At 42.7% G+C, this 24,866-nt stretch overlaps 1 long non-coding RNA gene across 1 annotated transcript in view; it reads left to right on the top strand.

Moving 5' to 3' along the window:
- Window positions 1–24,866, top strand: part of LOC132248363 (uncharacterized) — a 148,552-nt gene that overhangs the window by 239 nt on the left and 123,447 nt on the right. The gene's annotated exons all lie outside the window — the stretch shown is intronic.

The raw sequence follows: 24,866 nt of genomic DNA on the forward strand, positions 1-24,866 counted from the left end.
CTATCTCGGTGGGGGGAGGGCATCTATGATGTCAAATGATGCACTGCTTTCACCAGATATATTAGAACTGCAACTCACAAAACTGCCAGCGTCAGCAGATGAGCATGCAGGTCCTTTATTTCAGCAGATGTCTCCAGACTCTAAATTGCTGCAAAATACTGCACTAGGCAGGCAAAAGCACCGCACAGTATGACTGGAGACATTGCCCTGCCATATGCTGCACCTTTTGTTTTTTAAAGAAACAGCTCAGGATTTGTCAAGTACTTGGCTGGAAGAAGTGCTAAAAATGAAAAGTTCCTGTCAGTGCTTAGATGAATGTGGCTCCATGCTGGAAATGCTGCACCATTCCTCCTCTACATGGCTGCTTTAAGAACCACCCCTTAACCTGCTCTTTGGCACCCTGGTTTGTTGCAGTACTCCTTTTCCTTGAAAAGTTGGTGCTTATGAGTGTTCTGCTTTGTTAGCTCTGAAACCATAGCCATTATTTTCACCATCAGTGCAGACAGAGCAAGTGATTTGTGTGTAATGCAAGAGGTAAAGAAGGAGCAGTTCAGTTAGCCAAAAAGGGCATCATTTAGCTTATTCTCAAGGCAGATATTATGAAGGAAGAAAGGTCCAGATATAATATGCTAGGGTTCCAGCTGGGTTCAATTCCCTGCCCTACCACAGATTTCTTCTGTTACCTTTTGGCAGAGATATTTAGGTGCATAGAGACATAGACAGAGTTCTAACATCCTTCAGGATTTTTTTAAATTCCACTAGGTACCTAATTTACCTGGGTACCATCTTCTAGGTGCCTGTCTGTGTTCTTAGGCACCAAAATGTGTGTTCTTCATCTATAAAATGGGGAGGCATAGTAACACTTGCAATGTATTGTGAGCTGAAGCTATTAAAGAGCAAGCTGCACGGTATTATGGTAATAGGGGGCATGTCAGTAAATAAAGCAGTTTCTGAGATTTCACTTAGATTCCAGTTTAAATATTCCTTCAGGCAAATGTGGCTTTAGTTTGGGATTGTTTTCTGTGCTGTGTCAAGTTTTAAACAAACTTGATTTAGTTGTAGGGAAAGGGATTTACTTGTAGAAATTAAAAAAAAAAAATCTCATATTTTTTTTTTTTTTTGTAATGGTTATTTATTGGTATTAGGAAGACTTAACAGCTGCTGGACATGCCTTCACTGTGGTGTTTCCATGTGTGTCCCTGTTAGGGCACACCAAACAAATGAACTCCTCAGCAGGGCAGGACTTGTAAATACAAGCCCTACCCTGCTGTGGAGCCTTTTTGTATGCAGCAGTGCATGTGGAGACACTGACTCAGGTGAATGGGGCATGACTAGCATGACCTGCTGGCTAGCCCCACTGCTGAAGCACCCTCATGCCCCAGCCAGCCCTTCTGCAGCACACTGAACCTGTTTGGAGCAGCTTTGGGCTGGCAGGCTGATCCCCCAGACCCTGTGCCAGGTGGGGCTGCTGCAACCTGACTCAATGTGCTGCGTTCTGGGTGCTTGTATAAATAGTGCACCTGGGGCTTCCTAGGAGCAGTAAACTGGAACAATAAACTCAGGAGTTTATTGCTGCCCCCTAATGTACATGTAGACATGCCCACTGTGTGTGAATGTTGCCACCTGTGACCAGAAGCAGACCCATGTGCTTACAGAGACCTGAGCCAGAGCCCATGAAAATCATTGGAAAGTTTCCTGTTGGCTTCAGTGGGCTTTGGATCTTTTCCAGGTGGATACTTGGGAAACCTGTCAGGGTGAAGAAGTATGAGGACAAGGGAATAAGGGGACAGTTCAGTTGTGTGTCAGCAAGGGGAAAGGAGAAAACATTATATCACATCTTATTTACTGAGGTTGATGTTTGTATTGTGTTAGCCCTAAGGAATGCAAATCATAGACTGGGTTTCTGCTGTGCGAGATCTTATAGAAACAGACAACAAAAAGATGGTCTCTTTCCCAGCAGCCTCTCCATTCAAATATAAGAGAGGTTAACATGATCATTGGAAGAAGGATAAGGTCATGACAAAATGGTCAGTAAAAGCACAATAAGTAGTGGTCTCAGCTTGTTAGATGCTTGGCCTTTTTATCAGCCAAACAGAATACCTTTTCTTTCCCTGACTTGATAGAACAGCTGTGTGTGGGAGTTTTGGTCAAGAGCTAGTGTGAGGACTTAAACCCTTGGGGAGGGTGGGGGAGGATAAAGTGAAATGACATGTTGGGAGGGAAGTGACCTTGGAGACAGCCATTCCTCACTCATCTGTCTGTTTCACCATCTTATCTGGACAGTAATTCCTTTAGGCCTCTGTAGGCTGCTGAGATTTATAAGAACCCGGAGAAGACGGGAAGGGCCGTCTAAACAGGAACAATACCAGGAAAACTGGTATTGTTCCTGTTTTCAGGAACAATGTGATTTGCTGGGATATGTGTTAGTGGTGATAAAGATACAGGTTCTGCTCCAAAGCCCAAAGCAGTCACTGAAAAATATCCCCATGACTTCAACATCCTTTGGCTTCGGATGCCAGTGCTGCATCGCAGGAAGGCTTCCACCAAATTCAGATTTGATGCATAGCCTAATTTGTAGATGCTTTCTGCACAATATGGAAAGAAATACAGCTGAGAAAAATAAATGCCTTTCCTTCTTTGAATCTGTTTGATCCCTGTATCTGATCTCAGGAATTTGAATTGAACTGTGTGTCCTAGAGCTCTAATGCCCTACATTTCAGTCTGTGTTTTATTTAATGTTGACTATTTTTCATTATGGTCCTTTTTTGCCAGAACTTAACTAAATATCACCATACCACTCACAACTCCTAACTGTAAATCTGTCTCAGAAAGTGTGTAAACAGATCTATGTTTCTTGATCCCTTTTTTTTTAAATTAGTAAAACTTTTGTTAGCATAATTCTTCATTTTTAAGTGAACTTAGCAATTTCCATCAAGGGACAATTGAGTAAATACTTTTATAACTTAGATAAATAGAATAATTAAAAAAAAAACTTTTGCAAGGTTTTGTAGTTCTACTTCCTGTGGCATTTCACATTAAAAAAACTTTAGAGGGTCAGTAAAGATGTACACCAAAACTAATAGTCATCCACAAAGACTTGTATGCAGTCACTGTTTTGAACACTATGATCTTTGTTTATCCTCTGAATGGGAAGAGTAAAAGGGCTGCTTCTTTCAGTCACAGGTGGCACAAAAGGGAATGGGTGGGGAGATGAGAAGAAATGAGAAGAGCAGAGTTTATTAATACACTCATAGATTATAGAACCAGAAGACATCACTGTGATTATTTAAGATGATGTCCTATATGACACAGGCTTAAGTGAAAGCAGGAATTAATTCAGGGAAGTCCTACAGCTTGCTTTTCTTTTTAAAATGATAAAAGGTATCAGACCCTGATTTTAGAATTTCTAATGACTAAGAAGCCCTCTCAGCCTTTGGTAAGTTGTTCCAATAGTTAATTACCCACCTGACAAAAATATGATGCCTTATTTCTAGCTTGAGTTGCCTAGCTTCACTTTCTAGCCGTTACATCTTGTTGCAACTTTGCCTGTTAGATTGGCAGGCCCTTTATTGTTAAGCTAGGTAGTAGTGGAACTACTTACACACTGTTACCAAGCTAACTTGGAAAGAGGTAACTTTTTTAAGAATACCCCTGCCAATTAAATTTTTACATTCTAGTCACGTGAATCCTCCCAACAAGTGTCACCCATAACTAGTTGTATTTATTCCCATTAGAAGCAATTCCACGTACTGCCCAGAGTCTCAGCACTGTGTCATGCCTTTGTTACTATACTACATCTATTTACAAAGGTGGGCATTGCAGAAACAGAACATTTGGCATTTTTTCAAAGGAAAGGACAACATGTCCTGCAAGTGGAAATGTGCTCCATGATGCTCAGAACAAGCTGTGAGTCTGGGTTCCTTAAGTCGTGACTGATAAACATTTTTGGAGGCCTCATTTTCAGAAGCTGGATACCCAGTTTTTTTTCCTAAAATAAAGGTTCCTAAAAGTGTTTTTGAGTTTACACCCATAAACAAGGCATGTGAAATCCCTGTTTGCTTGAGAACACCTATGTTTGGACATGTTATCACATAGCCTTGGTTAATAGAGTTCAAGCTTCCAAAGATAGCTGATTTTGTGTTCATGAATGTAGCCCGTAACTTCCAATGTCAGATACTCATTAGTATATAAATCATATAGCTAAGGTAAAATTACAGTGATGGAGTTTGCTTGATCTCAATGTTAGGTGAAAACAAAATTAGTCCCCCCCTTCCCCTCCCCCCCACACTTCCTCTAATTTCTAATACTTTCATAAAACTCTGTAGCTAATTGAATTGCCAATATTCTCACAACATCTTTATCAGTATATACCATGGACATAACTCTAGCTTTTCAGGTTTCTTGACCTCAGTGATGACATCAACATTAATGAGTAAATGCTATAACTGAGAAAACATAAAATTGTTATAATAGTAGTTAAAATAGTAGAAGTATGAAAATAACCAGGATTTGAGATGTGGGACACAACAGGTAGGTAAGTAATGTGGGTCAAAAACTGAGCATTGAACTTTTTTTCTTGGAATATATCCTGTTCACTTTCAATAAACCAAAACTTGCACAGGTTTTAGTTTAAAACCTAAGGGCATTTTATATGTGCTCCAGGGGCAGGTGCTTTAATTAGAGCAGCTTTAGTTAAAGTACCCCTGCCACCATTTTGAAGTGTGGAGACACTGATACAGAAGATGCAGAGGCTGGCTGGAGCACGCTAATTAGCATACTCCAGCATGCTGTAATTACAGCACGTCAGAGCAGAGCAGAGCAGCCTGGAATGGCTACAGACACCCATTTTATTTATTATAGAGGATGTTTTTGTTTCTTTTTGACAAAAAAGAAGAAGAAAAGTAATGAGACAATACAATATTTTTGTTTAAAAAAAATTGCTTTCATAAAACTAATCTTCATAACATCTGTATATGCAGTCATATACACTTATTATTGCTGTTTTATGAAGATTTGAAATAGAGGGTAAAAGAAGCTGAATATATTGCCTGCTAGACTGTCCTGAATCACTCCCCTTTGGGGGAGAAGCTCTGCCTTGGGTCCCTCCAAGGAGAAGTATTGTTTGGTCTCCCTCTCCTAAAAAAAAACAAAAAACAAAAAAACCCCAACCCCCCCCCCCCCAAAAAAAAAAAAAAAATCCCTGAAGCCTGCTCTGATGTAGCTACTTGAGGGGCAAGCCTCTAGCTTTGAGACCCTGGCTTGTCTCTCATTCTTTTCAGTCAGCTTGTGGGAAGAGGGAGTTATTTTGTCTTCAAAATGGAAGGAGGGGAGAGTTGGGCACAAATGTCCCAAAGAGTATAGCACACTGCTCAGCTTCAAGCAAACAAGTCTGCTGTGCCACTGCAGTTGTATTGGTCCTCACTTGGATGCCTGCTTACTCTTTGCTTTGTCCTCACTGGGACTACCCTGCTGGGCCCTAGAAACAAGATAAGCATAGGTTTGGGATTTTTAATTTTTTTTTATTAGCCCTTGCTTTGCACCCTCCCTCCCCCCCCCCATTGGCACCCAATTCCTATTTAATAGCCAAAGGATATATTTACATGTGCCCCAGGGGCTGGGAGGAGAGTGGGCAGCTCTTAGAGCTGCTCTAATTAAAGCTCCCACAGTGTCTTACGTATTCAGTATCCCATGCTTCAAAATGCCAGTGGGATCATTTTAACTAAAGCTTGTTTTATGAGCTTTAGTTAAAGCACCCTGTAATAGAGCACAGGGTTACTTGTTACTTGCAGGGGCCTGAGTGGCAGCTAGGCATCCTGCAGCTGCCTGCAGTGCCAATTAGGCAGAGTGGCCTGATTGGGAGCAGGGCCCAGCTATGCTCTAGAAGAACTGAGCCCTGGACTGCAAAGGGGTTTGCAACAGCGGCCAGAGAGTCAGCATCTGGCTGAGCTGCTGCTCGAGGAATAGCTTGGAGATAAGGGCTGGGGCTATGGGGAAGGAGGAGACCCCATGGTCCTGGGCATGACCGAAAAGTGCAACCTGCCAGGGATGGGTGGCCTGCTGGGACTGCCTGTAGTGGGACAGTCCCCTCCGAAGTGCCAAGCCAGTTACTGCCCTGGTGAAAAGCAGGTATGGGGCACCTCCTAACCCTAGTCCCACATCCCTGATGGGTGAGATCGAGCAGGGGGAACCCAGACTCTGAGAGTACTGAGGCAGGGCCCAGATTGGGGGAGGGACCTGTGGCAGCATCCAGACTCTCGGTGGAGGTCTGAGGCTATATATAGGAGCCAGTGTGAAGCTCCAGAGGGTGGGGCCCTGAGCCTTGGGGAACTATTAAGGAAACTCCCCTGGCCATGGATAAGGGGGATAGCCCAGGGAGGGCTTGGGGATGGGGCTCAGAGCCCTGATCCCAGAGGAAGACTTAGAGCCCCGAGAGTGTCTGTGTAAAGAGACAACCCAGGGTGAGGGCACTGAAACCGAGAGCTCTAGTGGGGAGTGAGAGTCCCACGTGAGACTCCAGAGCTCAGGTCCCAGTACTAGCTAGTGGGAGGAAACATCTGCGAGGCATGGGGACATAAGGTGGGGGTCGGAGTTGTATACATAGGCCCTTGTCATCAGGGAAGGTAAATGGGCAGCCCCCACCTGATTAACGTTGGATAATTATTAACATCAAGGCATGGCAGCAGAGGAGGTGGGTGGCTGGCCCTAAGATAAGTGGCTGGGCCTACATTTAGACTGGCCCTAGGACACCCACTTGTTACACACCCCCACCACTATTTTGAAGCATGGGGATGCTGAATACATGAGTGGCAGAGGCTAGAGGGGCCCGCTAATTAACATGCTCCTCCAACCTCGATTTAATCGAGTCTGCTCTGACATGCTGTAATTACAGCACATTGGAGCAACATCTCCACGTGTCTGTAAGCACCCAAAGGGACTTCAGCATATACTGAAATTCATGCTTATGTGTTCTGGAAAAGGGTGCCTTAGGTGGGGTCTATGTTGGGTGACATACTATCCGTCTGGCACGGGGCCCCTCCCCTTAACTCACCTGCCATGACTTGATGTTACCAGATGAAAGGGAGGGGTTCAGTGGAGATCCTCTTCCTGGGGGACCCGGAGGACAGTAGTACTCGTTGTCCCGGCACGATGTTCCACGGGGCTCTACCTCCCCTACACCCCGTCCTCTCGCCAACCAAAGGAGTGCCACCTGCGTGGTGCAGCTATGTCCCATCAACCTCTTTCACCAGGGGAACCAGTGTCAGCGTGGGTCCTTGTGGGCTAGCCCAGCTGACAAGACGGCTAGTGTCTCTGCCTCAGATGTTGACGAGCTAGGCTTCCGTAGGCTGGCATCCTCCTTGCCGTCTTTGGGCAGGACACCTCTAATTAATCCTCACTAAATAGGTCACTGGACGGGGGGGGGGGGGCATGGAACTGCCTCCTCCCTCTCAGCCTTTTTACAGGGGCTCAGCTTCCCCTGGCTCAGGATGCCAGTGCTCCTGCCTGCCACAGGAGCCTCACCACGCCTGACATGCTCCACGCCAGCGTGTTCCCGCTCTCTCTTAGTCCTGGGCCCTGGTGGGGCTTTTAAATCTTCCCATGGCAGCTGCTCCAGCCGCCGCAATTGGCTCCACTTTTCCCCACCTGGGGAACAGCTGATTAAACAGCCGGCTTGCATGGCTGCGACCACGGCTCCGGCTCCGGAGATAAGTTTCCACGGTGCAGAGGGGGGGCTGCTTGTGGGACTTGGGGCCAGTGGAGGATGCCCCCTCCCCTTCGGGAGCCTGTGGGGGCATCTCACCACCACATGTGTCAATATTCAGAGCAATTGAGGAATGTGAAATTTTCCAGCTGTTAGTGCAGGATTTTTTTCAAGTAAAAACTCTCTTAAATATGCTCTTTGAGAATAAGTTTTTTTTTTGCTTAAAATTCTCCCTTTCTAATTTTATTTAGATTCAAAGGACAGGAGGGAGGCTTCTTACCATTCTCTACCCTGAAGTTTTGTGAAACTTGACTGTAACACTGGAAACAGTTGGAGAGTGTGTTGTGTATTGTATGTGTGTATGAAGCCTTGAATTACAGGACGTCAGTAGGAATGCTATTGTGTAGTAAGCAGGCTTTGGTTAGTTCTAATTTATGCTACATTGGAATAATATTATCATTAAGGATGCAAAACTTAAATACATGGTGCTGCTGATGAAAGCCAGACAAATTTTATGTTGTCCCTGTATTCAAAAAGAAATATTGTGCTGCATGTACATGTGCCTTAAGTGTTTTCAAGAAATTCCTTTTCTCATTAATCCATTGGCCTGTCAATTATATAAACATAATGAGGACATTTGCAGGGTTAACTTGAAGGAGAAATATTTATTACAGCTGCTTGTCTGAGGAAAAAAAAGTAGGTCTCAGTGGGTTTATATTGTACAAACATCACACAGGATAGGTGAACAAGATTTTCTTTTATCACATTTGGAACTACTTCAAACAGAGGTATTTTTTTATATATAGTTGCTTCATCCATTAACTCTGCACGTTTGTATCTAGGGCTAGGGATGGAAGTTACACACAAACTGGTATAAGTGATCAGAAACTGGTTTAAACCTGGAATAGAAGTTCAGCCCACATAAACCACTTTCAGACTTAACTGATTTAGATAAAAGCAGTCTGTGGAACTTCTATGCTAGATCCCCTCCTGACTAAAGGTAGGTTATAGTCCCCTGGCATCCCAAGTACCATTGTGGGAGGTGAGCTAGAAAGCAGCTTACTGTTCTAGTCTAGCACCTAGCTGGCCCCACCCCAAGGTTCACACAGAGCCAGGACTTGGCTTGGCTCCAGCTCTGGCCAGCAAGCTAGCAGCCTGAGCACAGAAGTGGGGCTGAGGGAACTCATGCAGGTTTTCCCCAGGTACTAGACCCATTCCTGCCCCTTCCAGCAGGCAAGCAGCCCTAGCACAGAAAGGCAGGGAGGGGGAAGAGAAGCAAGGCGTTCCCTTGGGACCAGACCCCAGTGTTGGGGTGGACAGGGGGGAAACAGAACTCTACCCCATCCCTGGCCCTAGCCTCTGGAGTCTGCTGGGAGGAGCTGCAGCAGAGGGATTTTCCCACCACCCTCCAGGCCAGCTTGGCTTGGCTTGGTGCTTCTTGGAGCCTTGGCTCCCACCCACCACTCTGCTATGGAGAGTGGGAGGTAAAATAGACTGTTCCAAGCTCTGCCCCCTCCCCCCCCCCAGCTGAAGTCTGTCATGGAGGTTCCCCCCAGCGAACCCCTAGCCCAGCCTGGCCTGGCTAGGAGCTCACTGAAGCCCTGCCTCCACCCATCCGCTATGTCGGGTGTTGGGGGCAGGTGTGTGAGGCAAAAATAGACCACCGGCTGAGATCTACTGTGGGGGCCTGCATTGGGGGGCTTGCCCAGCTCAGCCCAGCCCTGCTGCTTGGCATGAACCCCCAGGACTGCCCACTTTGTCTTGCCAGCTGCCACTGGTGCTGGGCTCTTGTGGGATGTGCCGGATAGACTAGGGACTTGCATTGGATGGTAGAGCTGGCCTGTCTCCATAAAGGGCAAGTTTGGGCCCCACTATGCAGCACAAGCCCCTGTCCTGCCTGGCATGTCTCACCAGAGCCTGGCAACAGTGGCACCCAGCAGGAGGCAGCAGGCAGCTCCAGGGGACTTGCAGTGAGTAGCAAGGCCAAGCTGGGCTGCAGCGGTAGGGGGAGGGGGGATTCTCCCATCACTGCAGTACCCCCAAGGCAGACCCCAGCAAGGGTCCTGGGCCTGGGACAAGGGTCTGTTCCCCCCCTCTACCTGCTCCTCCATGTGAGCCCTAGTTGGGTTCACCCCCCTCCACCATTTTCTCTCCCCCCCACCATGTTCTCCCTCCCATGGCAGACCCCAGAGGGGGGAGCTGGGTTTAAGATGGGGAGGGTCAGTTCCCCACCACCACCATTCCTGCCCCCCAGCACCTGACATTTGGCAAGCCCTTAGCCAGGGTAGGCTAGGCTTGGGGCTTGCTGGGGGTGAAGCTACCCATGGCCCCCCTCCCCAGCAGCAGAGTCCAGTGGGGGACCCAGGGCCAGGAAAATGGTCTTTTTTTTCCCTTCCTTTGGTCCCCTGAGGCTGAGAGGCAGGGTATGTTGGGTCAGGGCTCTAGCAAATGCTGAGCTGGGCTGGACTGAGCTGAAGGGGGAAGCCCCCCATTAAAACACTCCCCCTCCCCCCCCCCACACACACACACAGCAGATCCCAGGGTAGGGAGCAGGGCTGGGTCAGGGGTTATACAGAGCCTGCCTGGCTGGGCACAGACAGGGAAATCCCTGGGGCTTCGTCTGCCTCATTTGGGAAGACACTGGCTTGGGAAATTGAGACTGGAGTGAGGGTCAAGTCAGTGATACACTGGCCTGGCCATGTTGGGGTGGGTGGGAATCACCACCACCCTGCAGCTGGGTAGATCAGCATTTGGGGAGATCCCAGGCTGGCTGGGGGAAACCCTCTGGAGGCCTGGGGCTTCCTTCACCACGTGGACAGAACCCCTGCTCAGGGCTGGTTGGGGATGGGGACTGTTTTCCTCCTTGCAGGGGGTTTGGGGTATGTGCCAGCTAGCCAATCGTGTATACTCCAGCTGGCTGGCAGGCTGGGAGGCATGCTTTAGCAGCCCTTGCCTAGATCAGTGCAGGCTTCTGCCTGCTTTTCCTAACTGAAGAGTAGTCTGTTATGTTTGGTGTTGGTTCATTCTACATAATGTAGAGAAGCCTGCACAGATTGAATTTGTTCTGTCTTGGGCTTTTTGACTGTCTGTACTTAGCCTAGAAGAGACAACTAGTATTTAGAAGTTGCTTTCTCTGAAATGAAGTTACAGCTGCATTCTGGTCAGTGACTAGTGATGTTTATATAAGGAGGTGGCTTCTAACTGAGCACCGGAGTGAAGAAAGGACACAGCACTTTGCCATGGTTGATGGGTTGTAGACAACAGAAAGGCTTTGTATTAATAGTGGAATGTCTCCCCGGAGGCATCCGATTTAAGCTTACATTAACTGAAGCTGTAACCCTAAAAGTTATCATAGTAACTTTTGTGAGTGGATGCCTAGCTTGACAGTCAAGCATAGCTTTTTGCATACAGATGCTGGAGCAATTTCCATTGGTTGAAGGACATTATATTCTATCAATTGATGTAGTGTAGACAAGGCCTCAGTAGATTAAATGGGGGTGGCACTCATACTTGGTATCTTAATAAACATTAAAAAAAAGTTGCTTTAGATTGACTCTGTAATTCTCACTGCTGAATTTCCAAAAACTTTTCCTTATAGCCAATGAGCAGCCTTGAACATAGGAATTTGTTATGAAACATATCCATTACAGGTCACCTGGTGACAATAAACTTTATTTTTTTTTCTTAAATATATTTTGTTTTTAAATTTTACAAACTGCATATTACAGTCCTACCAGGAATAGAAGGACATTTCTTGCATTTGATTTAAATTTGCCTCAGCAGAATTTGTTAGAGAAGAAGAAAAAAGAAATAAATTGTTCATCAGTTGTGCTGACACAAAATGTTGGTAAATTGGGCATCAAGAGCGTAATAATATTCATGTCTTGATAGTTTTGTTTTATTTTACTTTATTGCATGAGGCTATATTGTAATGGTATGTTGTTGGCTCTACAGTATGTTTTGTTTTTTATGTCTTCCATGTGATTTGAATATATTAAACGAGTGAAAAAATATTTCTTTTGTTCGAATGGCTGTCATTCCCAGTATCTAATCTGAAAGGGAAAAATCTCAGAACACAAATCTTTTACATGCTGTAACTTCCATGGAAGGACAGATTTTCTGCTCATGTCACACATTCAGATTTCATTGAGGAAATCAATAAAGATTGTGTGTGCATATGTGGGTGTAAAATTTGAGCCAAAAGCATTACCATCATTTTTTGTTGTTGTTGCAGAGGTCAGGCAAGTTCAAAAATACAAGAGCGTGAGTGTTATTGAGCATAAGTCAGGGGAGACAGAAGGTTGAAAAAATACAGTGGACATGAGCAGGAGATGAAAAAGCTATACTGATTGAATGATAAGCAACATGGAACACTTTTTATGAAATCAGGTGGGCAATGTAAAATTGGCCTCAGTCAGTGCTGACTTAAATGATTAACTTCAGAAACGGACAACTCATCCAGCCATTGAATATGTGTGGTAGCACCACAGTGGAGATATTTCCTTATAGATGGAGCTGCTGGTGAATAATTTCCCTGATGTATTGAGCACAAGAGACTTTCCTTTCAATGTCATGCATGCATCCTAGTCCTCCACTTCTCTTTTCTCCAGTAACAAATTGCCACTGTAAAGGTAGTGTTTGTATTCTTCTTTTTTGTCAGTATAAAATGGAGAAAGGCACTGAGAGGATCCAGAGGGGGTTTGGTGGTGTGGTCATATCCCCTCTTCCAGATGATGCTACAGGAGCAGCAGTCAGGGACTTTTAAGTCCCCAAGTCAGGTAAAAATCCTCCTCCCTTCTCCTATGTGTTTAGCAGCACAACCCCTCCCTTTCCCAAACTCCCTCATCCCCACTGCTACCGTTCCTAGCTGAGCAGAGGGCAGAGTTCATGAGCTGCTCCAGCCTTGCTCCAAATAGGATGCCCTGGGGACCAGCTTAGCTGGGGACAGCAGCAGTGATGGGAGTGTTGTGCCTCCCTGCCTGGTCCTCCTAGCCTTCTCCCTGCCAGCCTGGAGCAGGATCAGGAAGGAGGAAACTGCCACCATCACTACCTCTGTCCCTGGCCAAATCCAGCTTCCCAAGCAGTCTCCCTGCAGCCTTGGCTGGAGTGGGGAACAGTGAAGGCAGCTGGAGGGTCCAGACATGTAAGTAGAGAGGGCTTGGGGGCTTCCCTCACCCCTAGGTCAGCTTGTGTGTGAGGGGGGGATGGGAGCAGAAAGCATGTGTTGCTAAGCATGGAGGGGAAGGGAAGAGAGGATTCATACTTGATTCCAGCACTTAGAAAAGTCCCCAGCTGCTGCTCCCATGGCATGGTCAGCCTTCCCCAATGTTGGGAGAGAGTCTGGGACTTGGAGTGCTGCCATGCCTCCAGTGCTGGTTGCTGCTCCTGTACCCCACATTTAAAAATCTTTTAAAATTAAAAAAATAAATTTTAAATTTGGTAGATGATTTTTCTACCAATTCTGCTAGTTTGGATAGCTTTGTGTTGATCTAACAGTGCCTTATTGGTATCGGTATTGTTCCATTTTACTTAGATGCTATATGAGTATGAGGGTGTAGGTTGTAGCTGTGTTGGTCTAAAGACATAGGCAGACAAGGCTCTTTGGTTGAATCTGATATTTGTTATTAGCCAACTTAAATAGCTGGAAGAAAAATTTTAAGCAAGCTTTCGGGTTCAAAAACCCTTCGTCAGGCTGAGGAAGTTTCCGTAGTTGGTGTGTGCTTTTCTTGGATGGAATGAAAAGTAAAGAAGCCAGAGGCTGGGCTGGCATGCATACAAGATAGGCAGTCAGTAAAGATGCAGATTGTGGAGTCAACATGTAAGAGACAGGCTGGGTGGCAGGGAGAGAGAAGGGGGATGGATAGTGGAGAGGTACCTGGGGAATCAGATGTCAGGCAGGTTATGTGTCATAAATCCAATGTCTATATTTAGTTCATGATTTTTAGCATCCAGGAGGTTGATGAAGTGGAGTTCATAGGCTCGTCTCTGGGAAGTGTTTTGTAAGTTTCCTTTGAGGATTAGAACTGAGCAATTGGAGAGAGAGTGGTTTTCTTGTGAGAAATGTGCCCCCACCGGTAATTGGGTGCTTCTGTCTTTGATAGATTTCTGGTGTGCATTCATTCTGGTGCGCAGTTGTTGTTTGGTCTTTCCTACATATTTTCCATCAGGGCATTTGGTGCATCGGATGAGATATATTACATTTCTGGAGGTGCAGCTGTAAGATCCAGGAATGCTGATGGCTCTGTTGTGGGGTGTACTAATTGTGGGGGTGGTGGGGATGTGTTGGCAGGTTTCGCATTTCTTGTCATGGCACGGTCTGGATCCTTTTGGTGTGTTCTGGGCCTGAGGAAGTTTGCTTCTGGTGATGAGGTTAGCGAGGTTTGATGCTTGTTTGAAGGCTAGGATGGGTGGATCTGGGAAGATCTCTTTAAGAATAGGGTCTCTTTCTAGCATGGGTTGCAATTGTTTGAGGATTTTCCATATGGGTTCGAGGGAGGGGTGATACGTCATAACCAGCAGTGTGCGATTTGTGGGGGGTTTTCTTCTGTATTGCAGCAGTTCTTCACGTGGTATCCAGGTGGCTCTTTCAAACGTGTGATCTATCTCTCTGGAGGAGTGTCCTTGTTGAGTGAAAGCCTTTTTAAGATTGGTGAGGTGGCAAATCCAGTGGTATGTTAGGGCTTGGCTGTATATCACAGCTTTTTTTGGTGTGTTTAGGGTGATTGCTGGTTCTGTGCAGATAAGTATGTTGGTTTGTGGGGTTTTTGTATAACGTGGTCTGTATTTTATCATTCTGGATACTGATCATTGTGTCTAAAAAGGAAATGTTGGTGCTGGAGTATTCCAGAGAAAGGCAGATGGAGGGATGGTGACTGTTGAATTTCTGATGGAACTCAATCCGAGATTGCAGGTTTTCAGTCCAAATAATGAAGATGTCATTGATATATCTTAAGTAAAGCAAGGGTTTGATGATGCTGTTCTTGAGGAAATCTTCTTCCAGGTGGGTCATAAAAAGGTTGGCATACTGTGGGACCGTTTTGGTGCCCATAGCTGTTCCCATCATCTGGCAGAAGTGTTGGTTATTAAAAGTGAAATTGTAATATATTTCATCCAATGCACCAAACACCTTGATGGAAAATACGTAGGAGAGACCAAACAACAACTGCGCACCAGAATGAATGCACACCAGAAATCTATCAAAGACAGGAATACCCAATTACCTGTGGGGGCACATTTCTCTCAAGAAAGCCACTCTCTCTCCATTCTCTCAGTCCTGATCCTCAAAGGAAACTTACAAAACACTTCCCAGAGACGAGCCTATGAACTCCAATTCATCAACCTCCTGGATGCTAAAAATCATGGACTAAATATAGACATTGGATTTATGACACAGTATAACCTGCCTGACATCTGACTCTCCAGGTACATCCCCACTATTCATCCCCCTTCTTTCTCCCCCTCACCTGAGCCTGTCTCTCACCCATTGACTCCTCAGTCTACATCTTCACTGACTACCTGTCTTGTATGCATGCCAGCCCAGCCTCTGGCTTCTTTACTTTTCATTCTATCCAGGAAGAGCACACACCAACTACTGAAACTTCCTCAGCCTGATGGAGGGCTTTTGAACCCTAAAGCTTGCTTAAATTTTTTTTTTTCCAACTATTTAAGTTTGGTCTAATAAAACATATCAGATTCAACCAAAGAGCCTTGTCTGCCTATATCAGTATGAGTAACTTTATAGTGCTCTAACCTGGGATAAGGTGGTTTATATTGCTTTGGCTATACCAGTGTGGTTAAAACAATATTTTCTTAATAGACAAACCCTGAGGGAGTGGAGGATTTTGTTTCACAAATGAATAATTTTGGATAATTCTGGTTTATGGTGCTTCTTCTGGTGACCAGCTGCAGTAGTTAATCTACTCCTTTTATCACTGAAATGTAAAGCTTGGGAATTAGTATCTCCATTGCCATGTGATGTCTGCAGTCATGTAGGAACACAGGACTGGAAGGAGTCTTCTTGGCCATTGAGTCAGGTCCCCTATATTCGCAAGCAGTTATATACCCAAGGAATCCCCGTAATAACTTTTTCAAAACTTCTCACTCAGCTACAAGACACAAAACTTGGAACACTAAGAACATTTTATAATATGTCACAGGTAAAAACAAGCAGGTAAGGGCATTGCAAATGCTCTGCCTCTGCAATGAAAAGGAAGTAATTGAGGGTGGGAGATTATATTTGTATATCTCTATAGCTGTATGTTACTTCCTTGTCATTGCAGTGTCAGGGCACTGGCAATAATGCCCTTACATCCCTTGCTTTTCATAGTTTCATAGGGTTGGAAGGGACCTGAGGAGATCATCTAGTCTGACCCCCTGCCATGGCAGGAAAGAGTACTGGGGTGAAACGACCCTGGCCAGATATTTGTCCAACCTTTTTTTAAAGATCCCCAGGGTAGGAGCCAGCACCACTTCTTTTGGAAGTTGGTTCCAGATCCTAGCCACCCTGACAGTGAAGTAGCGCCTCCTAATGTCTAGCCTGAAACTACCCTCTGCTAGCTTGTGTCCATTGTTTCTTGTAAATCCCAGGAGTGCTTAGGACATAACCTATGACAACATTATTAAATATCTATCTCGTAATTAAAACACCCAGAGCAGGTTGTGTATCAGTGTCCCTGTGCTTCAAAATGGTGGTGGGAGCACTATATCTAAAGGCCATCAAATGGACTTTAGATAAACCTCCCCTGCTGCCTTTTTGAAGTGTAGGGACGCTGATACACAAGACACTGGAGGCTGCTGGAGTGCAGTAGTTTCCACGCTCCATCAGACTCTGCTCTGACATGCTATAAGTACTAAAAAGCTAACCCCCTTTAATCTTATTTCAGAAGGAAAGGTCACCACTTTCTTCACCATCCTATAGGCCAGTCTTTGAATTTGTTCTAGTTCAAGTTAATCTCTTTTTACCACTGGTAACAAATACTGCATACAGTATTCTAAACAGTGTGTTACCAATGCCTTGTACAATGGTTTTTGGACTTTCTTGTTCCTATTACACATGCACTGCTTAATGCACCTTAGAATTTCATTAACTTTGCCCATAGCTGGGACACTGGTGGCTTGTGTTTATCTTATAATGGACTAATGTGCCAAAGCCCCTCTCTTCCTCAGATGTTTTCAGTCTGTTCAACCCTTTCTTTCCCAGCCTGGAGTTTCATTTAGTTTCAGGTTCAAATGGACTTGAAAACTGAAAACTAAACTCAGTCAAACTATCTATGATGTGGGCATTTTTGTGCCAACAACTTTGTATTACATGATTTCAACATGAGCTATAGATTAGTTCAAGTTTCCCCAACTTTTATTGAGTTGTATGGATCTGACCAGGTTTTTTTGATAGACCTATTCTAAGTTTTGACTACATCACAATTTCCCAAGCCTTTTGGGTGTTTTGTGGTTTGTTTGTTTTTTTTATGTAAATGTTTTATGCATCACTACAAAGGCTATGGAGCAAAGAGAAAGTTTTAAAAAGTGAGCATGAGACCATATAAGTTTACAATTGATTGTATGTACACTACTTTGTAGGTGAAATATAAGTTGTAAACTATATATTTAAAATATTCTTTTTTAATATTTATTACAATCCTAGCAATGTAGAAATAATTGAATTTCAGATGTCAGTAGTATTTGTTTCTGAAACAACACTGTAAGCATTCATGTCTAAATCTATATCCACTTACTGATATTTTAAGGTGCGTTTTGTGAAAGTAGGTAAGATGGGGAAATTAGTTATTTTCTGGAAGAAGAAAAAAATAATGAAGCCATAGACATAAACCAAGATCACCTTTTCCTTTTTATTTTAAATTGACTGACTGTTTACTTGTTTTCAACACACAAAATAAATGCAGCTGCAGTAGGAAACCCCCAGGAGCAAACTGTTTTGTGAGCTGTTAAATTAGCTTCTCCAACTGACCTGAGACATTGGCCTGTATTTGTATACCTGAACTTCAGCTTTAGTTTCTTAGATGTATTCTTGCTATGAAAAGCATTGTTTTTCCTTTTCAAAATGGTTTAACACTGCACACTTAAGAGTTCCTTTGGCTATATTTTTTAACTCTAAATAACTTCCCCCAGAGATTGATCCTGCATTCATGGAGAGTTTCCCTGAAACTTGCTATGCTAAAGACCTGGTTCAATTCTCCTGTCAGTTACAGCTAAGGGGCCTAACTGCCATTTGTAGATGTTCTCAGCATTTTCTAAACCATGTTAACTGATTTGTATCACACAGTTCGAATAAAATTTCAATTCAGATGAAGTTTTAAGAGACAATCATTGACCATCCTGGCAGGGGACACTGGTTATGCACAGTCCATATACTTGAGAGCTCCTTAAAAGAGGTTGGAAGTAATTCAGAGGCAATAATAAGCCTGCTATGTTGTTGAAGTTATCTAAAGTTCTGTTTCAGAAGCTGTAATTGACCTGATATTTAGCAAGGTGAGGTGTGGTTGGCACATTTAACTTTGTGATGGTGTTACTTTGTGCCTGATTGCCTCTATTGTTTTACAAAAAAACAACTGAATTTCCCTTGAGGGGAATTGATATTTGTAATGCTTATCTGAGTTCCTAAGGACTGGCTTTCCTAAAAGCAACACTGTATATACATGTTAATTAATACAGTTTAAATTGCCTAATTTGGACTGCCCTAGTCTGCATTAATTTTAATCCTCATTCAGTGAGAATTAGTTAATTCTGACTAGCACCAATTTTAATTTAGACTACAGATGCCTATGTGTATATAGTTACAGCTGTAGTCTGGATTAAACCTAAAATATGTAATGTCTATAAAATGACTAATTCCCATCTAATGTAAGCAAACACAGAACTTTGACTCATGCCTACTCATACCAATTCCTTTAAAAATAAAGTAAACTTGTACTCTTCTAGCTTCTGAATTTGACCCAATATCTGTTGTAAAGGGTACTAACTTATCAAATACAAAACAAAAAATTAACCCTGCACTCTCATTTATTCCAATACAGGTAAGGCATTTAATGCTGCTTTTTTTTTTTTTTTTTAACCTGTTCTGGTTTTGAGAACTTGGGTGCTTTACCTGTAGCAGCTTAAGGTGTTTTTCTTTGCAGTTTTGTACTATGTAGTTTTACTAGTAGGTTAGCCAATAGATTTGTAGAAGATGGATTGGTTAAGGAAAATCTTGCCTCAGGCAGGGGGTTGGACTAGATGACCTCTGGAGGTCCCTTCTAGCCCTACTTCTCTACTTAGATGACTAACTAGAAGCTGAACAGTTTTGGAAACTTGGATCCTCATAGTTTTGTCTGGCTATGTAATGTTTTACATAAATTTGTGACGATATTGAAAGAATCTAGATAAATTGTAATGTATTTGAAGGTTAAACAAATAATACTAGAGAGGATTTGTGAACAGAGGATGTTCTTGCTAGCATGTGTGAAGAATATTTTTGCAAGTTTGCTTTTATTTTTTTTAACTGCGTAGCCAAACAAGAACTGATGGAACAGATCATGCTTTCTCCACAGTCTCCTGATCAGCAGCCTGATTAGTGTGCACCATTTCAGTTTAGAGTTTGTCGTTTTTGTTGAGATTTTAAAATAATATTAAATTGGCAACAATACAGAAGTCTCCTCCCACAAACCACCAGGTGTATGTATATAATATATATACACCTTCAGTAGTACATCAGGCAATGTGAAACTCTTCCCTGAAAAACCTTGTATATGATGATTGTGCATGACCTTGGATATGCAGAAGTGAAATATAAGGCCATGCTCCCCTAAAGTAAACTGGCAGAGCTAAAATTTATTATTATCGGCTGAGAACCTGATTCCCCAATCCCTTGCTCCGTGCAAGGTCATTTAGAGTAGAATGGCAGCAGTATGTACCTTGTATGGCAAATAGTTCATAGCTGTGGTTTTGATGTAGCTAGCAGCTGAATAAAGAGTGAGTTCTGGTTCTATTAATACAATCCAGTGAAATTAACACCTAAAACAAAGCATTATTGAACCACAGTATGACTTGATGAAAACCCAAATGGCAAGCAAAATGCCACAAAATCCAAGCACAGCTAGAACTGTGGCAGAAATGACACAGAGCCAACAGTGCAGAGATGCAGCTGGGCCTCAGAGACACAGGGGCAGTGGCAACTTCCTGTTGCCACCACAATTGCAATTGTTTCATTATGTAGCTGCCAGCAGTGGCTGCAATTTTTTGCTTTTAGCCCTTAACAAATCAGTGCCTAGGGACATTGCTCTGTTTGCTCTAAGTTTGTTCGAACAACTGCATAGAACCTTAACAGAGTAATAAAAAATTATTTATAATTGCTATTAGAGCTGGCAAGAAAAAGGAGTTTCCAGCTAATGTCAGTTTCAAATTATGACAACTTAAATTTTCAGAACAAAATTCTGAGAAATATGTTAAAAACATCAAATCCATCTTAAAAAAGATGTGTCAATATATCAAAATATTCTGTTTGTAAGTGGTTATAGTAGAAATAAAAAAAGAAAATTCAGAAAGAAACAACAAAAAAATGAAAACCAAACTACTCCATTTTGATTTCAAACAACTTCAAAACTATTCCATCAAAAAATTTACTGAAATCAACACGTTCCCATGAACACTTCTATTCTGACAAAACATTGTGTTTTAAAGCATGTGTGTTCCATAACAAAAAAAAAAATAAAAAATCTAGCTTTAGTTTTCGTTCTCTCGCATTCTCTTCTGGAAGATTTTTCTTTTTCTAAGAGAAGGGATCTGAATGAAAATTTGGGAGGTTGTTGACAGAGCTGCACTAATATGAGAAACTTAACAAACCTGATGAGCTGAAGACGGTGTTAACGGGAGAAATATCAAAATGACAGAATTCTCTAGGCATTCACTTGCCTATTCCTTTTCATAGCAGTGCCTTTGTGACTATCAGGATGCCAGATGATTTTAACGATCAAGTTATTTCATTTAGTTTTTGAATAAGCTCCTACTTTTTGAATCATGCTATTCCATAAAACACTTAGCCGTTAGCTAAAAAAATAAATAAAGTTCAATTTTTTTTCCTGTCATGCTAAAGGCTAGAAACTTTATTTTTATTTAGTTTCCCCCCCCCCCCCCCCCCAAACACTGATTTGTCAAGGGCTGCGAGTAAAAAAAATTGCAGCTGCTTCTGACAGCTACGTAATGAAACAATCCCAACTGTGGTGGCTACAGGAAGCTGTTACCTTTGTGCCTCAGTGACCCAACTGTGTCTCTGCACTGTTGGCTCTGTGTCATTTCTGCCACAGTTCTAGCTGTGCTCATCTTTGCCATTTGGTTTCTTATCCGTGCTAAGAGACTGCTGCTTTTGCTCTGCTTTTTTTCCCTGATCTCTTGCCTATATGCTCGTGTAGCCTAGCTGCCATACAAGGTACATACTGCCACTGTACTCTAAATGGCCTTGCATGGGGCAAAGGATTGGAGAATCAGGTTCTTGGCTTATAATAATAAATTTGCTTGTTTTAGCTTTGCCAGTTTGGAATAAAATCTAGGGGAGCATGGCCTCTCTTGCAAATCCAGGGTCATGCACAATCGTCATATATAAGGTTTTGCAGGAAAAAACTTCACATTGCTTGATGTACTGCTTAAGATGTTCAGATAGTGTGGTAGACAGTGGAGTATAAAGACTTACATTTAATAGAACTGAAATATATCACAAATCTAGTGCTCCTTCCTTCTCAGATCCACAGTTCACCTGTCCCTTGTGCTCATAAGAGGAAAGGTTCTTGTGATCCATGCCTCTTAATATAATGCAGAAAATGCTTCAGCTGTTTCTTCAATGTCTTGCCGCACTTGTAAACATGTTGAGATGTTTTGTTATAATTTTCATGCTCAATGACATTTACTTTCTTAATTACTAGGCTGGAAGCCTGATGGCTTTGCTGTCTCATTCAAAATACCTTTGGTTGGAGAACCTAAATAGCTCTTCATTTGTAAGTGTTTGGGATAATGGATTGCTGGTCTCTGTAGTGATTGATGTTTTTTAAACTGGAGCTCCTGGTATTTGAGTTTTACTTGGGTTATTTTGGCTGTGACTCTTAGATAGTCTTCACTGACATTTGCCTTTTTCTGATTAAGTTTTTGCTGAAGGACGTCACTGTCACTTAGCGAAATTATAGATGAAATAGCAGAGACCGGGGCATGTTCCTATGCTGAGGCAGCAAAGATGTTATTCCCTGCCACACAATGAGAAAATACTTAATGCAGAGAGTTTAGAGCAAAGAACAAAGTCTAGACATAGACATAGCCATTCTTTCTAAAAGTACTGCTGGAAGGCACTCTGGTCTCATGGTGATCACCACAATGTTAAAAACTATGTAGGACTTCAAGGAAGGGCTGTGGATTCTGAAGATGGGGATATTTTCAACTTCTCGTTATGGGTTTTACTCTAACTCTGATTAAGTCAGTTCCCATTGACTACAATGTACAACACCCCACTTTAATGGATCTGTTCTTGTCCCATGGAGGACCAAAATAAAATGCCCTGATTTCATACAAGAGGATTTCTTAGGGTGACACATTTTATTGGACCAAGTACATAGTTAGAATAGAGTTAGATGAGCTTTCTAATGCAATAGGGTGCATCAGGTCCAATTTCATACCTAAATTCTTGAGAATCGGGGTAAAGACAGATAGTTAAAAAAGAAAACAGGTAAATAATTAACTAGGTACTTCTACCAGCTTTTTCACTGGTTTCTGGACATCTGTTCCTAAGCTAAAGCATAGACTGGTAGATATTATAAATATAAAAGTTACTAGCCAAAATATATTAGAAAAAATATACGTTCACAGCATCAAAATTGAACTTAGTATGAATTGTTTAAATGTTGGAGAGAAATCGGATAGTTTCAAGGTTTCATCACAGTTTTGTTACACAGGCAAATTTATGTTAGTTCTTTGGTACACACTTAAATGGCTTTGGTACCAACACAAACCTTTAACTTAGATCCTTGATTATTTCCAATCAAATGTATTGGAATACATTGTAGATGGAATCATAGGCCTGCTTATGTTTCAATTCAGTTAAACAATTCACAAGGACAGTTTATGCAGACAAATTACTTATAAAAAGAATAATACAACCCAGTTAAAAATTATCTTGCTAAGCAGATGATCAAAGTTAGCTTTGCATTTTTACACACAAGACTGTCGTGCATTAAACATAAAATAAAACAGGTCATAACACTGATGGTATTCAACACTTCTGTAGCATCTCTTAAATCAATTTTGTTGTTATTTCTCAGATTTTCCCTAAGACTTTATTTTTTTGTGACTGCAAACTTTTAGAGTGGTTTTATGGTTTCTTGCACCTAACTTTTGTTGTAGGGAGGTACAGATTTTTTTTACAAATGGTTCCTGAACTTAGTTTGTACAGTATATTTCTTGAGGATCAAAGCTTTCAGTTACATAATGATTTTGTATAATATCCAGACAGATCAGACTGAACCTAATTAACAAAACACACATGTTCATTTTATTTTTTAGATATGCAAAAGGATTTAACTCAGCTGTGTACTATCTGTGAAGGACTTGGCTTCACAAGATGTAATTTGGAAAAACAATTCTGTCTCTGTGTATACATACACAACATGTATGTGTATATGTATATATGCCACACCCCCCAAGAGCGTTATGGACAGACGCATAGACAGACAGATAGATAGATAGATAGATAGATAGATAGATATGCTTACTGTGTATATATATGGGGGGGCGTGGCTCCAATCACTGCTGGGTCAAGAATGATGGGTGGGGCATGTCTCCAGGGGAGCGGGCCAGGCAGATGCGGAGCTGTGTGGGGGGTTGGGTGGCATAGGGCCAGACACACAGCAGGGTGGGGTGGTACATAGCTAGAGTGGCAGCAGTGCAGGGCACTGGGTGGGCTCAGAGGGGTACAGTGAGCGGGATGCCAGGCAGGAGTGTGGGGTGGGCAGGGTGGCACAGGGCCAGATGCAGTGTGGCAGCAGCACAGGGTAGTGGGTGGTGGTGGCAGCTGCCACTTGCAAGCTTCCCCTTCCCCCACCCCGGCTCCTGGTTGGCGGCATCGGCGTGGGGTGGTGAGTAGCGGTGCTTCATCCACGCCCCCATCATTCTTGACTTTAACATTGGAGTTAGTAGGGTTCTTATCAGTGACAAAATGCCTTTCTTTCCTAATATGGGCATTTTCACTGGCCATGCAATGATGGTCTTCTTCAAAGTATTGCTCCTCCAATGTTTATACTTTAGGCAGAAAATCACTGAATAACATGCAACTTTGTATACATTTTCTACACAGCAGCACAACCTGATTTCTCCTCTAGGCAAAGCTGATGTGAGCCAGTCAGAAAGTGATTAATGCTCCTGACAGAGGTTTGAAAGGTTCAGCTAGGGTGCATATTGAGTATTTTCTCATGCTCCAGTGAAAGAGATACACATCTTACCACCTTTTCTAGAATATTCCAATAACTTTGTGCAAAACTTATTATGCCATACTTGTCTGTGTACAATGTATTGGGCCATGTATGTTCAAAATCTGGTGGCTAAGGTCTGCTCAGCAATCTACTTCTGTAAATTGCTTTCCATGGGTCCTTTGCAGAGTGTTCCTTCAGGTAACTTTGCACCACTCCTTTCTGTTTCTGCCATCTGTATTAGCTGTCTGCAGAAATAGTAATCTTGAAGTTAGATGAGAATCTTTATGAAAAGGGTTTTCGCAGCCTTGGATGTTTTGGTCCTTATTTTCTAGTTGTTATGCTGCAACATAAAGTAATTTGATTCACTTCTTTGGCCAGTTTCCAAACAGAAATCATTAACAACAGCATACAAAGTATTATTCATGTATTAAAACAAAGTAAATTATTCTCTATATCTCATTCATAAAGCAAATAGGACCTTTCCATATGTGAAACCGCAGATTTGTTCATTGGGCTTTATGGTCATTTATGTCTTATTACAGTTTGCTGGTTTCACCTTAAAGGTGTATAATGTGCATTCACTTCTTAACACACTCCTTGAACAAATAAGCTTCCTTAATGCACAATGAACAACATGTATGTACGTATATATAAAACTAATCTTTAGCAAAGGTAGATCTTATTGATCACATATCTGTTTAATATAGACAAAGTGGTCTGAACTATTTTCA

The sequence above is a fragment of the Alligator mississippiensis genome, chromosome 2 (genome assembly GCF_030867095.1).
Source record: "Alligator mississippiensis isolate rAllMis1 chromosome 2, rAllMis1, whole genome shotgun sequence".
In the NCBI taxonomy this organism is placed as follows: domain Eukaryota; kingdom Metazoa; phylum Chordata; order Crocodylia; family Alligatoridae; genus Alligator; species Alligator mississippiensis.